Source organism: Ammospiza nelsoni, chromosome 32, assembly GCF_027579445.1.
Source record: "Ammospiza nelsoni isolate bAmmNel1 chromosome 32, bAmmNel1.pri, whole genome shotgun sequence".
Classification (NCBI taxonomy): Eukaryota; Metazoa; Chordata; class Aves; order Passeriformes; family Passerellidae; genus Ammospiza; species Ammospiza nelsoni.
Window position 1 is genome coordinate 2990780 of NC_080664.1, and position 14324 is coordinate 3005103.

The following is a 14324-nucleotide window of genomic DNA, read 5'->3' on the forward strand; positions in this document are numbered from 1 at the left end:
ATAAATAAATATATAAAATAAAATTTTAAAATAAATAAAAAATCTATTTAAATAAAATAAAGTAAAAAATAAATTAAAAATATATAAAAAAAGTATATAATATATGCAAAACCAAAGGGTCTCCAGGCCTGCCTGCAGCTGGAGCTGACAGCTGTGGGCACAGCTCTGTCAGCCACGGCCCTGGACTGCTGTGACACCTTGGATGGAATAAACTGCACTTACTGTACAATAAACTGCATTTTGTATACAATAAACTGCATTTTGGAGACAATGAAATGCAATTTGTGTACAATAAACTGCATTTTGTATATAATAAACTGCATTTTAACTGCATTTTGTGTACAATAAACTGCATTTTGGAGAGCAGCCTGGAGTTCCACATCCCTCATTTACAGGTGTGGGTGATGAAGATGAAGCTGATGATGATGATGATGATGATGGTGTGAGCAGTGTCATGGTGACGGTGTCAGTGGTGTTGGATGAGGAGGATGTTGGTGATTAATGTGACCATAGTGTGGGTGCTGGGATATGTGATGATGATGATGACGATGATGAAGATGATGGAGGCGCTGTGAGCAGTGTCCCAGCCTGCCCTGCCCAGGAAGCTAGAGGGAGCCCTGGGAGCCCCAGAGTGGCTCTGCTCAGTGTGGGGGAGAAACCAGAGACCCCCAGGGCTGGGTGAGGGGGGACAGACACAGGGACAGTTAGACGGACAGGGGACAGACACAGGGACATGGGACAGACACAGGGACAGACAGATGGATAGACATAGGGACAGGGAAGAGACACAGGGACAGACACAGGGACAGACAGAGGGACAGGGGACAGACACATGGACATGGTACAGACACAGGGACAGATAGACGGACAGGGGACAGACACAGGGACAGACAGACAGACAGTGGACAGACACAGGGACAGACAGAGGGACACACACAGACAGGGGACAGACAGAAGGACAGGGGCATGAGCACACACCCATTCATATGAGAAAAGCACCCATGAACACACAGAGTTGCTTTGCTGAAGGGTTTATTGATTATTGACTATTGATTATTGATTATTGATTATCAATCATTGATTATCAATTATCGATTATCAGTTTTTCCAGGGCCATTCCCAGGCTCCCAGGGCAGCTCTCCAGGAATGATCAAATCCTGACGGCCTTACAGGGACAGGAGCTGAGTGTGACCCCAGGGTGACCCCAGGGTGACGCCAGGGTGACCCCAGTGCGTCTCCAGAGCCCCCCAGAGACATCGAAACCCCCCCCAGAGCCCCCCAGGACCATCCCAAACTGGGGCAAACTGGGGGGGACTGGGGGGCACTGGGGGGTACTGGCATGCCCCCAGTGCCATCCCCAGCACAGCTCCGGGTACCCACCTCAGCCCTCTGCACTCCGAAGCCTTTGGGTTTCTGCAGAGAGGGGGCAGAGGGCACCGGGGTCACCACGGGGTCACCGGGGTCACCGCGGGGTCACCAGCCCAGCCGGGCAGGGGGCACAACTGGCCCCCAATATCCCCCAGTGCCCCCCAGTGCCCCAGAGTTCCACCAGTGCCCCCCATTCCATCCCAGTCCATCCCAGTTCCCCCCAATTCCCCCCAGTCCATCCCAGTTCCCTCCCAGTATCCCCAGTTCCCCCCAGTCCATCCCAGTATCTCCCAGTTCCCCCCAGTTCTGCCCAGTTAATCCCAGTATTCTGCAGTTCCCTCCATATCCTCCAGTCCATCCCAGTTCCTCCCCAGCCCATCTCAGTCCATCCAAGTCCATTCCAGTTCCCCCAGTCCATCCCAGTCCATCCCAGTTCCCCCAGTCTCACCTTGATGCAGCCCCCAATGCCTCCCACGATCCCGGACTGCAGGGGCAGAGCAAAGGGGGTTTGGGATTTGGGGGTTTAGGGATTTGGGATTTGGGAATTGGGGATTTGGGGATTGGGGGATTTTGGGGATTGGGGGATTGGGATTTGGGGATTTAAGGTTTGGGGGTTTGGGGATTTGGGAGTTTAGGGATTTGGGGGATTAGGGATTTGGGTTTTGGTGATTTGGGATTTGGAGATTGTGGATTTGGTAATTTGGGAGTTTGGGGATTTGGGATTGGGAGTTTGGGGATTTGGGATTGGGGGATTGGGAATTTGGATATTTGGGGGGATTGGGGATTTGGGGGCTGTACTGGGATGTCCTGGGCTATACTGGGCTATACTGGTACCCACCTGGCCATCACCAATGCCACCAATTTGCTGTGGGGAGAGCAGGAGATGTCCCCAAGGTCACTGGGGTGTCCCCCATTGCCCCCCATTGCCCCCCATTGTCCCCCATTGCCCCCAGTGTTCCCCAGTGCCCCCCATTGCTCCCCATTGCCCCCCAGTGCCCCCAGTGCCCCCCCAGTCCTTCCCAGTATCTCCCAGTCTATCCCAGTCCATCCCAGTGACCCCAGTCCATTCCAGTTCCCCTAGTCCATCCCAGTATCTCCCAGTGCCCCCCAGTCCATCCCAGTCCATCCCAGTGCCCCCAGTGCCCCCAGTCTCACCCCAGCACAGATCACTCTGCTGCCCTCCATGTCGGCCTGGGCAGGGACAGCAAAGGTTGGTCAGGGGATGGGATGGGATGAGGAGCCCCAAAAGGATGAGATGGGATGGGATCCATGAAATGGATGGAATTTTTGGGGAGCCCCAAAAGAATGGGATTTTTGGGGAGCCCCAAAAGAATAGGATGGGATTTTTGGGGAGCCCCAAAAGAATGGGATGGGTTCAATGGGATCAATAGGATGGGATGGGGTGGGATAAATGGGATGGGATGGGGAGTCCCAAAAGGATGGGATGGGATCCATGGGATGGATGGGATGGGATGGGATTTCTGGGGAGACCCCAGCCCTGAGCCCAGCCTGGGGCCCTGCAGCCTCACCTGGCTCTGAGCTGGCAGGCACAGCAGGATGGAGAAGAGCAGGGCCACGCTGAGAACAGCCACCTTCATCTTCCTCTGGCTCTGGGCAGCGCTGCCTGAGGCTGCAGCAGGTGAGGAGCACCTTTATCCCTGCCGCAACTCCTCCCTGCACCCTCCCTGCCAGCCCCCAGGCCAAAGCCCGGCTTGGCACAGCCCCCCGCCCTTGCCACAAACCCAGCCCTGGCACAGAGCCCATCCCACCCCACCTGTGGCACGGATCCACCCACCTCACCCGGCATCCCTCCAGCTTCCTGCACGGGGCAGCTGCCCCTGGAAGGGCCCAGGCACCTGGGGGGCCAAGGGGGGCAGGCAGGGAGCCAAAGGCACCTGGGGACCCTGTGGGGACAACCCCCAGTCCAACACAGTCCATCCTCCAACAGCTCCCCAGTCTCGGGGTTTTGCTGCTCAGGGTGACCCCAGATGTGGCACAAAGTCTCTTTTCCCATCCTGGCAGTCAGAGGAGCCAGACCTCCTCATTTCTCATTCCCAAGGTTGTTTATTGTTTTTTATCTATAAAATTCTTTCTCTGGCCTGCCCAGGTCCACTCAGCAAGACACTCCAGGCACTCTACCTCCTTCGGGGTGATGTTATCTTTTTATATATTTTTATTTCTACTTTATATTTATATATTTTAGGGATATGTATATATTATTATTTACACATATTTTTATATATTATAATTTTTACATATTTTTACATATTTTTATATATCTTATGTTTATATTTTATTCATATTAATTTATTTATATTTATAATGTTTATTTATATTTATAATGTTTTTGTCTATTTATGTGTTCTATTTTGTATATATTTATACATATTTTTATATATTATTTTTATCTATTTATTTAAAATTATATTATATTTATTTATCTATTTATTTATGTATTTTAGATTTATATTTTTTTCAAAATTCCACATACAATATTTACAAGTCCTTCCCAATACCTATGACTTGTGTTAGACAGTGAGCTTCTACCCTAAACTAACCCAAAAGTGCCACCATCACCCAGAGGACAGAGGCCAAGAAGAAGAAGAAAGACAAAGGCTGGACACACCCAGATCCCCCCATCTTGCCCCCTGAACCCCCATTCTAAAAACCCCAAAATTCTCCATTTTCACCCTGTGACAAATTCACTCGCATTCCACTCAAACTCTCTTGCCTTGTAATTCTTCCCATCAAGGTGGGGATTTGCTCCAAGGGTCACAATCCCAGTCCCAGCTGTCCTGGGCTCTGTGCCCAAGGCTCTGAGCCCCCCCTGGAGCCATCCAAGACAGACACACGGATGTGCTGGGGCCTGAAGCCCAGGGGAGATCCCCTGCCTGCCCCACTGTTCCACCCAGCCCCACTGGGTCCTGCTGGATCCCCCAATCCTGCTGGATCCCCCAAACCACTCCTGCTGGATGCCCCCAGTCCTGCTGGATCCCCCCAGTCTTGCTGGATCCCGCAATCTTGCTGGATCCCCCAATCCTGATGGATCCCCAAATCCAACCCTGCTGGATCCCCCCAATCCAATCCTGCTGGGTCCCCCCAGTTGTGCTGGATCCCCCAATCCAATCCTGCTGGATCCCCCAATCCAACCCTGCTGGATCCCCCAACCCTGCTGGATTCCCCAAATCCCACTGGATCCAATCCAACCCTGCTGGATCTCCCAATCCAATCCTGCTCCTGTGCGCCATGGAGAGAGATTTGGGGATCAGAATCTGATTTTATTGTGGGATCCAATAAATACATAATAATATATTGGGGACATATCATTATATATTTTTAATTATTAATATTAAAGTATTATTATTTATTATTTTAAAAATAATATTATAATTATTATAATGTATATTAAATTATATAATAGATATTTTAATAATATATAATGATATATTATTAAATTATATATAATTATATATTATGTATATTAATTTATTAAATTATTATAATCGTTAAATTATTATTAATATCATATATTGTTAAAATATAAATATTATTAGTATCAAAATGTATTATAATAGATATAATAAATATATATAACATTTATTATATATATAATAAACAATCATTAGATAGTATTATAATAAATATATATTTTTCTATAAAAATATATATTAAATTTAGATAGAATAATCTATATAATATATAGATTTATAACTATAGATTATTATAATAAATATAATAAATACTAATAATACCACTTATATAATAAATATATAATAAGATATCCCATTTCAGGGAGACCGGCAATGTGTGCTGGAATGATTGGGTAACAGTCACACAGACAAATTTATGCAAATAAATAATAAATATGCTAAATAAAAAAATAAAGAAAGAAAATATAATTAATAGATGCAAATAAATATTAAATATGCAAATAAATACATTTGGCAGAGTTTAATGAGATTTTCCTTTCCTGCTGAACCTGTCTCATTTAATCTCCTTGCAATCCAGGTCTAATTTTCACAGCTCCCTTTGCTTTTGCCATCCTGGTATCAAATCTCTGCTGTTCCCCAGGCCCAGAGTCCATCCCCTGCCTGGTGTCCCCCAACATCCCAACAGCTCCCAGAGCCCCAGGGCTGGCCCTGAGCAGGGCTCCCCTTCCTGCCCGAGGCTCCAGCCCAGCCCTGAGCCCTGGCACGGGGGAAAATGGGATTTTATCATTGGCTTTGGGCAAATATTCACATGGAAATTGTATGTGCTGTGTCAGAAAGTTGTGCTGGGTTAATTTTTTTAGAGTGTGGTAAATCTAATTTTAGGTTATAACATAATGTTAAAATAGAAACTCTGCTATGTGAGATACTTTTTTTTTAAAGAAAGGACTTGCACTGAGATAGCAGCTACAGGACACCTAAATCTTTCAGAGAATTTACTGGTTTCTTATCATAAAAAATGAACTTTTCCCCACCTTGAATGTGCTGTTAAAATTCAGAGGAAGAAGCTGACACTGACCAGACAGAATCCTGTGTTTGAATGGAATTTATGCATCATGTATGAGGGGTATGAATATGCAAAGGGCTATTGTTTTTCAGGGTTAATCCTCTGTTAATGTGGGTCCTTCCTTGTGCTAATTTTGCCCAGAGAAAGGTACCCAGACTGTCCATAACTCTTTGTTTTGATTGTCTCATATTGTCCTAATATAAATTATCCAAATTATTACTACACTAACTGCATTGCTATTTTTTATAAACATTTTATTACCATTAAACTTTTATCATTTCCAACCCAAGTTCTTTGCAGGGTTTTTCCCCAGGTGGCCCCGAGAGCTCAGAGCAGGGACGGTCCCTGGCAAAATGTAGTTTATTGTACCCAAAATGCAGTTTATTGTACCCAAAATGCAGTTTATTGTTCCCAAATTTCAGTTTATTGTACCCAAAATGCAGTTTATTGTACCCAAAATGCAGTTTATTGTACTCAAAAGGCAGTTTATTGTATCCCCCTCTCTGGCAGGGCTCCCAGAGCTGCCAGAGCCTCCATTGCCCACGGACACCCAGGGACATTTCCAGGAGATGTTCCCTGTTCAGGGACACTGCCCACACCGCAGGGACCTGGGGTGGGACAGGGGGGAAACCCTGCAGGGCCTGCCCCGACTGTTTGCCTTGGATTGGGGAGCACCAGCAGTGACCTGGAAGGGTTTAATTTTATCTGTGCCTGCTTTGTGCCTCCTTTGATGGGGAATTCAGCAGCCAGCAGTGACCTGGAAGGCTCTGGAAGGTTTCCCTGTTATCTGTGGGTGCTTTGTGCCTCCTTTGTGCACAATTGAGCAGCCAGCAGTGATCTGGAAGGTTTTCCTGTTGTATTTTGGTGCTTTGTGCCTCCTTGGTGCACCATTCAGGAATAGTGTTGGCTCAGGGATGTTCCCAGCCCTGCACACCCCAAGGGCCGTTCCAGATGATCCCAGCCAAAATCCAGTTTATTGTCTCCAAAATGCAGTTTATTGAGCACAAAATGCAGTTTATTGTTTCTAAAATTCAGTTCATTGTATCCAAAATGCAGTTCATTGTATCAAAAATGCAGTGTATTGTACCTAAAAGGCAGATTATGGGACCCAAAATGCTGATTATTGCTCAAAAAATGCACTTTATTTTCCACAAAATGCAGTTTGTTGCATCCAGAAAGTTACAGCAGTCCAGGGTCTTGCCTCTTTAACCCCCATTTTAAAACCCCAAATTCTACATTTTCACCCTGTGATAAATTCCCTGTCATTCTACTCAAACTCTAGTGGCTTGTAACTCCTGCATTTTGGAGACAATAAACTGGATTTTGGGTACAATAAACTGCATTTTGAAGAGCTGTGTGGAGTCCCACATCCCTCATCCAGGCTCTCACAAGATGTAAATATGGGCCGATCAGGCTCCTCTGTTTCCCCCTGTGGTCACAGCCTGGGGAAAATGGCCAGGCCAGGAATTGATTTGGAACCTGAGTGTGGAAGAAATCCCTTGGGAAGGATGAGAGGAAAATCAGGAATTTTCCAGGTTGCTGCCAGGGAGAGGCAGGGACACAGCCCAGGGCGGATCAGCTGCACCTCAGCCTCGCCCTGGTCACTTCTCCTGCCCATCCCTGCCCCAGACACCAAACTGGGAACATTTCCACGTTCCAATGATCCCAAACCAGGAGCAGGTGAGTGCAGAGCCCATGGAGCCAAGGCTGGGATCATCTGGAACGGCCCCTGGGGTGTGCAGGGCATGGAATGTTCCTGAGCCAACACTATTCCTGAATGGTGCACCAAGGAGGCACAAAGCACCAAAATACAACAGGAAAACCTTCCAGGTCACTGCTGGCTGCTCAGTTGTGCACAAAGGAAGCACAAAGCAACAAAAAACAACAGGAAAACCTTCCAGATCACTGCTGGCTGCTCAATTGTGCACAAAGGAGGCACAAAGCACCCACAGTTAACAGGGAAACCTTCCAGAACCTTCCAGGTCACTGCTGGCTGCTGAATTCCCCATCAAAGGAGGCACAAAGCAGGCACAGATAAAATTAAACCCTTCCAGGTCACTGCTGGTGCTCCCCAATCCAAGGCAAACAGTCGGGGCAGGCCCTGCAGGGTTTCCCCCCTGTCCCACCCCAGGTCCCTGCGGTGTGGGCAGTGTCCCTGAACAGGGAACATCTCCTGGAAATGTCCCTGGGTGTCCGTGGGCAATGGAGGCTCTGGCAGCTCTGGGAGCCCTGCCAGAGAGGGGGATACAATAAACTGCCTTTTGAGTACAATAAACTGCATTTTGGGTACAATAAACTGCATTTTGGGTACAATAAACTGAAATTTGGGAACAATAAACTGCATTTTGGGTACAATAAACTGCATTTTGGGTACAATAAACTACATTTTGCCAGGGACCGTCCCTGCTCTGAGCTCTCGGGGCCACCTGGGGAAAAACCCTGCAAAGAACTTGGGTTGGAAATGATAAAAGTTTAATGGTAATAAAATGTTTATAAAAAATAGCAATGCAGTTAGTGTAGTAATAATTTGGATAATTTATATTAGGACAATATGAGACAATCAAAACAAAGAGTTATGGACAGTCTGGGTACCTTTCTCTGGGCAAAATTAGCACAAGGAAGGACCCACATTAACAGAGGATTAACCCTGAAAAACAATAGCCCTTTGCATATTCATACCCCTCATACATGATGCATAAATTCCATTCAAACACAGGATTCTGTCTGGTCAGTGTCAGCTTCTTCCTCTGAATTTTAACAGCACATTCAAGGTGGAGAAAAGTTCATTTTTTATGATAAGAAACCAGTAAATTCTCTGAAAGATTTAGGTGTCCTGTAGCTGCTATCTCAGTGCAAGTCCTTTCTTTAAAAAAAAAGTATCTCACATAGCAGAGTTTCTATTTTAACATTATGTTATAACCTAAAATTAGATTTACCACACTCTAAAAAAATTAACCCAGCACAACTTTCTGACACAGCACATACAATTTCCATGTGAATATTTGCCCAAAGCCAATGATAAAATCCCATTTTCCCCCGTGCCAGGGCTCAGGGCTGGGCTGGAGCCTCGGGCAGGAAGGGGAGCCCTGCTCAGGGCCAGCCCTGGGGCTCTGGGAGCTGTTGGGATGTTGGGGGACACCAGGCAGGGGATGGACTCTGGGCCTGGGGAACAGCAGAGATTTGATACCAGGATGGCAAAAGCAAAGGGAGCTGTGAAAATTAGACCTGGATTGCAAGGAGATTAAATGAGACAGGTTCAGCAGGAAAGGAAAATCTCATTAAACTCTGCCAAATGTATTTATTTGCATATTTAATATTTATTTGCATCTATTAATTATATTTTCTTTCTTTATTTTTTTATTTAGCATATTTATTATTTATTTGCATAAATTTGTCTGTGTGACTGTTACCCAATCATTCCAGCACACATTGCCGGTCTCCCTGAAATGGGATATCTTATTATATATTTATTATATAAGTGGTATTATTAGTATTTATTATATTTATTATAATAATCTATAGTTATAAATCTATATATTATATAGATTATTCTATCTAAATTTAATATATATTTTTATAGAAAAATATATATTTATTATAATACTATCTAATGATTGTTTATTATATATATAATAAATGTTATATATATTTATTATATCTATTATAATACATTTTGATACTAATAATATTTATATTTTAACAATATATGATATTAATAATAATTTAACGATTATAATAATTTAATAAATTAATATACATAATATATAATTATATATAATTTAATAATATATCATTATATATTATTAAAATATCTATTATATAATTTAATATACATTATAATAATTATAATATTATTTTTAAAATAATAAATAATAATACTTTAATATTAATAAGTAAAAATATATATAATGGTATGTCCCCAATATATTATTATGTATTTATTGGATCCCACAATAAAATCAGATTCTGATCCCCAAATCTCTCTCCATGGCTCACAGGAGCAGGAATGGATTGGGAGATCCAGCAGGGTTGGATTGGATCCAGTGGGATTTGGGGAATCCAGCAGGGTTGGGGGATCCAGCAGGGTTGGATTGGGGGATCCAGCAGGATTGGATTGGGGGATCCAGCACAACTGGGGGGACCCAGCAGGATTGGATGGGGGGATCCAGCAGGGTTGGATTTGGGGATCCATCAGGATTAGGGGATCCAGAAAGATTGCGGGATCCAGCACGACTGGGGGGATCCAGCACGACTGGGGGGATCCAGCAGGATCGGTTTGGGGGATCCAGCAGGATCGGTTTGGTGGATCCAGCAGGACCCAGTGGGGCTGGGTGGAACAGTGGGGCAGGCAGGGGATCTCCCCTGGGCTTCAGGCCCCAGCACATCCGTGTGTCTGTCTTGGATGGCTCCAGGGGGGGCTCAGAGCCTTGGGCACAGAGCCCAGGACAGCTGGGACTGGGATTGTGACCCTTGGAGCAAATCCCCACCTTGATGGGAAGAATTACAAGGCAAGAGAGTTTGAGCGGAATGCGAGTGAATTTGTCACAGGGTGAAAATGGAGAATTTTGGGGTTTTTAGAATGGGGGTTTAGGGGGCAAGATGGGGGGATCTGGGTGTGTCCAGCCTTTGTCTTTCTTCTTCTTCTTGGCCTCTGTCCTCTGGGTGATGGTGGCACTTTTGGGTTAGTTTAGGGTAGAAGCTCACTGTCTAACACAAGTCATAGGTATTGGGAAGGAATTGTAAATATTGTATGTGGAATTTTGAAAAAAAATATAAATCTAAAATACATAAATAAATAGATAAACAAATATAATATAATTATAAATAAATAGATAAATATAATATATAAAAAAGTGTATAAATATATACAAAATAGAATACATAAATAGACAAAAACATTATAAGTATAAATAAACATTATAAATATAAATAAATTAATATGAATAAAATATAAACATAAGATATATAAAAATATGTAAAATATGTAAAAATTATAATATATAAAAATATGTGTAAATAATAATATATACATATCCCTAAAATATATAAATATAAAGTAGAAATAAAAATATATAAATACCCCGAAGGAGGTAGAGTGCCTGGAGTGTCTTGCTGAGTGGACCTGGGCAGGCCAGAGAAAGAATTTTATAGATAAAAAACAATAAACAACCTTGGGAATGAGAAATGAGGAGGTCTGGCTCCTCTGACTGCCAGGATGGGAAAAGAGACTTTGTGCCACATCTGGGGTCACCCTGAGCAGCAAAACCCCGAGACTGGGGAGCTGTTGGAGGATGGACTGTGTTGGACTGGGGGTTGTCCCCACAGGGTCCCCAGGTGCCTTTGGCTCCCTGCCTGCCCCCCTTGGCCCCCCAGGTGCCTGGGCCCTTCCAGGGGCAGCTGCCCTATGCAGGAAGCTGGAGGGATGTCGGGTGAGGTGGGTGGATCTGTGCCACAGGTGGGGTGGGATGGGCTCTGTGCCAGGGCTGGGCTTGTGGCCAGGGCGGGGGGCTGTGCCAAGCCGGGCTTTGGCCTGGGGGCTGGCAGGGAGGGTGCAGGGAGGAGTTGTGGCAGGGATAAAGGTGCTCCTCACCTGCTGCAGCCTCAGGCAGCGCTGCCCAGAGCCAGAGGAAGATGAAGGTGGCTGTGCTCAGCGTGGCCCTGCTCTTCTCCATCCTGCTGTGCCTGCCAGCTCAGAGCCAGGTGAGGCTGCAGGGCCCCAGGCTGGGCTCAGGGCTGGGGTCTCCCCAGAAATCCCATCCCATCCCATCCATCCCATGGATCCCATCCCATCCTTTTGGGACTCCCCATCCCATCCCATTTATCCCACCCCATCCCATCCTATTGATCCCATTGAACCCATCCCATTCTTTTGGGGCTCCCCAAAAATCCCATCCCATTCTTTTGGGGCTCCCCAAAAATCCCATTCTTTTGGGGCTCCCCAAAAATCCCATCCATTTCATGGATCCCATCCCATCTCATCCTTTTGGGGCTCCTCATCCCATCCCATCCCCTGACCAACCTTTGCTGTCCCTGCCCAGGCCGACATGGAGGGCAGCGGAGTGATCTGTGCTGGGGTGAGACTGGGGGCACTGGGGGCACTGGGATGGACTGGGATGGACTGGGGGGCACTGGGAGATACTGGGATGGACTAGGGGAACTGGAATGGACTGGGGTCACTGGGATGGACTGGGATGGACTGGGGTCACTGGGATCGACTGGGAGATACTGGGAAGGACTGGGGGGGAACTGGGGGCACTGGGGGGCAGTGGGGAGCAATGGGGGGCACTGGGGGCACTGGGGGGCACTGGGGGCAATGGGGGACAATGGGGGGCAATGGGGGCAATGGGGGACACCCCAGCGACCTTGGGGACATCTCCTGCTCTCCCCACAGCGAATTGGTGGCATTGGTGATGGCCAGGTGGGTACCAGTATAGCCCAGTATAGCCCAGGACATCCCAGTACAGCCCCCAAATACCCAATTCCCCCAAATATCCAAATCCCCAATCCCCCAATCCCAAACCCCAAACTCCCAAATTACCAAATCCGCAATCTCCAAATCCCAAATCCCCAAAACCCAAATCCCCCAAATCCCTCAAATCCCCCAAATCCCCAAATCACCAAAACCCAAACCCCTAAAATCCCCAAATCCCTAAACCCCCAAATCCCAAATCCCCTTTGCTCTGCCCCTGCAGTCCGGGATCGTGGGAGGCATTGGGGGCTGCATCAAGGTGAGACTGGGGGAACTGGGATGGACTGGGATGGACTGGGGGATCTGGGATGTACTCGGATGGACTGGGATGGGCTGGGGAGGAACTGGGATGGACTGGAGGATATGGAGGGAACTGCGGAATACTGGGATTAACTGGGCAGAACTGGGGGGAACTGGAAGATACTGGGATGGACTGGGGGGAACTGGGGATACTGGGGGGGAACTGGAATGGACTGGGGGGAATTGGGGGGAACTGGGATGGACTGGGATGGAATGGGGGGAACTGGGGGAACAGGGGGATACTGGGGGGGAACTGGGATGGACTGGGGGGAATTGGGGGGAACTGGGATGGACTGGTATGGAATTGGGGGAACTGGGGGAACAGGGGGATACTGAGGGGGAACTAGGATGGACTGGGGGGCACTGGGGGGCACTAGGGAATATTGGGGGCCAGTTGGGCCCCCCGCCCGGCTGGGCTGGTGACCCCGCGGTGACCCCGTGGTGACCCCGGTGCCCTCTGCCCCCTCTCTGCAGAAACCCAAAGGCTTCGGAGTGCAGAGGGCTGAGGTGGGTACCCGGAGCTGTGCTGGGGATGGCACTGGGGGCATGCCAGTACCCCCCAGTGCCCCCCAGTCCCCCCCAGTTTGCCCCAGTTTGGGATGGTCCTGGGGGGCTCTGGGGGAGTTTGGATGTCTCTGGGGGGCTCTGGAGACGCACTGGGGTCACCCTGGCGTCACCCTGGGGTCACACTCAGCTCCTGTCCCTGTCAGGCCGTCAGGATTTGATCATTCCTGGAGAGCTGCCCTGGGAGCCTGGGAATGGCCCTGGAACAACTGATAATTGATAATCGATAATCAATGATTGATAATCAATAATCAATAGTCAATAATCAATAAACCCTTCAGCAAAGCAACTCTGTGTGTTCATGGGTGCTTTTCTCATATGGATGGGTGTATGCTCATGCCCCTGTCCCTCTGTCAGTCCCTCTGTCTGTCCCTGTCTCTGTTTCCTGTCCCTCTGTCTGTCCCTCTGTCTGTCCCTGTGTCTGTCTGTGTCTGTGTCTGTCCCCTGTCCATGTGTGTCTCTCTGTCTGTCCCTGTGTCTGTCTACTGTCTGTTTGTCTGTCCCTGTGTCTGTCCCTATGTCTGTCCCGTGTCCGCCTGTCTGTCCCTGTGTCAGTCCCTGTGTCTTTCCCCTGTCCTCTGTCTGTCCCTGTGTCTGTCCCCCCTCACCCAGCCCTGAGGGTCTCTGGTTTCTCCCCCACCCTGAGCGGAGCCACTCTGGGGCTCCCAGGGCTCCCTCTGCCTTCCTGGGCAGGGCAGGCTGGGACACTGCTCACAGCGCCTCCATCATCTTCATCATCGTCATCATCATCATCACATATCCCAGCACCCACACTATGGTCACATTAATCACCAACATCCTCCTCATCCAACACCACTGACACCGTCACCATGACACTGCTCACACCATCATCATCATCATCAGCTTCATCTTCATCACCCACACCTGTAAATGAGGGATGTGGAACTCCAGGCTGCTCTCCAAAATGCAGTTTATTGTACACAAAATGCAGTTAAAATGCAGTTTATTATATACAAAATGCAGTTTATTGTACACAAATTGCATTTCATTGTCTCCAAAATGCAGTTTATTGTATACAAAATGCAGTTTATTGTACAGTAAGTGCAGTTTATTCCATCCAAGGTGTCACAGCAGTCCAGGGCCGTGGCTGACAGAGCTGTGCCCACAG

At 47.2% G+C, this 14324-nt stretch overlaps 2 long non-coding RNA genes and 1 pseudogene across 2 annotated transcripts; 1 reads left to right on the forward strand and 2 right to left on the reverse strand.

The window, feature by feature from the left end:
* The window catches only part of LOC132085740 (zinc finger protein 418-like), a 130413-nt pseudogene that overhangs the window by 25840 nt on the left and 90249 nt on the right, over nucleotides 1-14324 (reverse strand).
* On the reverse strand, nucleotides 1016-2984 carry LOC132085770 (uncharacterized). Its single transcript, XR_009420269.1, has 6 exons — nucleotides 2898-2984; nucleotides 2524-2559; nucleotides 2207-2233; nucleotides 1817-1852; nucleotides 1381-1413; nucleotides 1016-1165 (listed from the first exon to the last, which is right to left on the reverse strand). It is a non-coding gene; the product is annotated as an uncharacterized LOC132085770 (long non-coding RNA).
* On the forward strand, nucleotides 11451-13484 carry LOC132085769 (uncharacterized). Its single transcript, XR_009420267.1, has 6 exons — nucleotides 11451-11562; nucleotides 11901-11936; nucleotides 12254-12280; nucleotides 12555-12590; nucleotides 13106-13138; nucleotides 13342-13484. It is a non-coding gene; the product is annotated as an uncharacterized LOC132085769 (long non-coding RNA).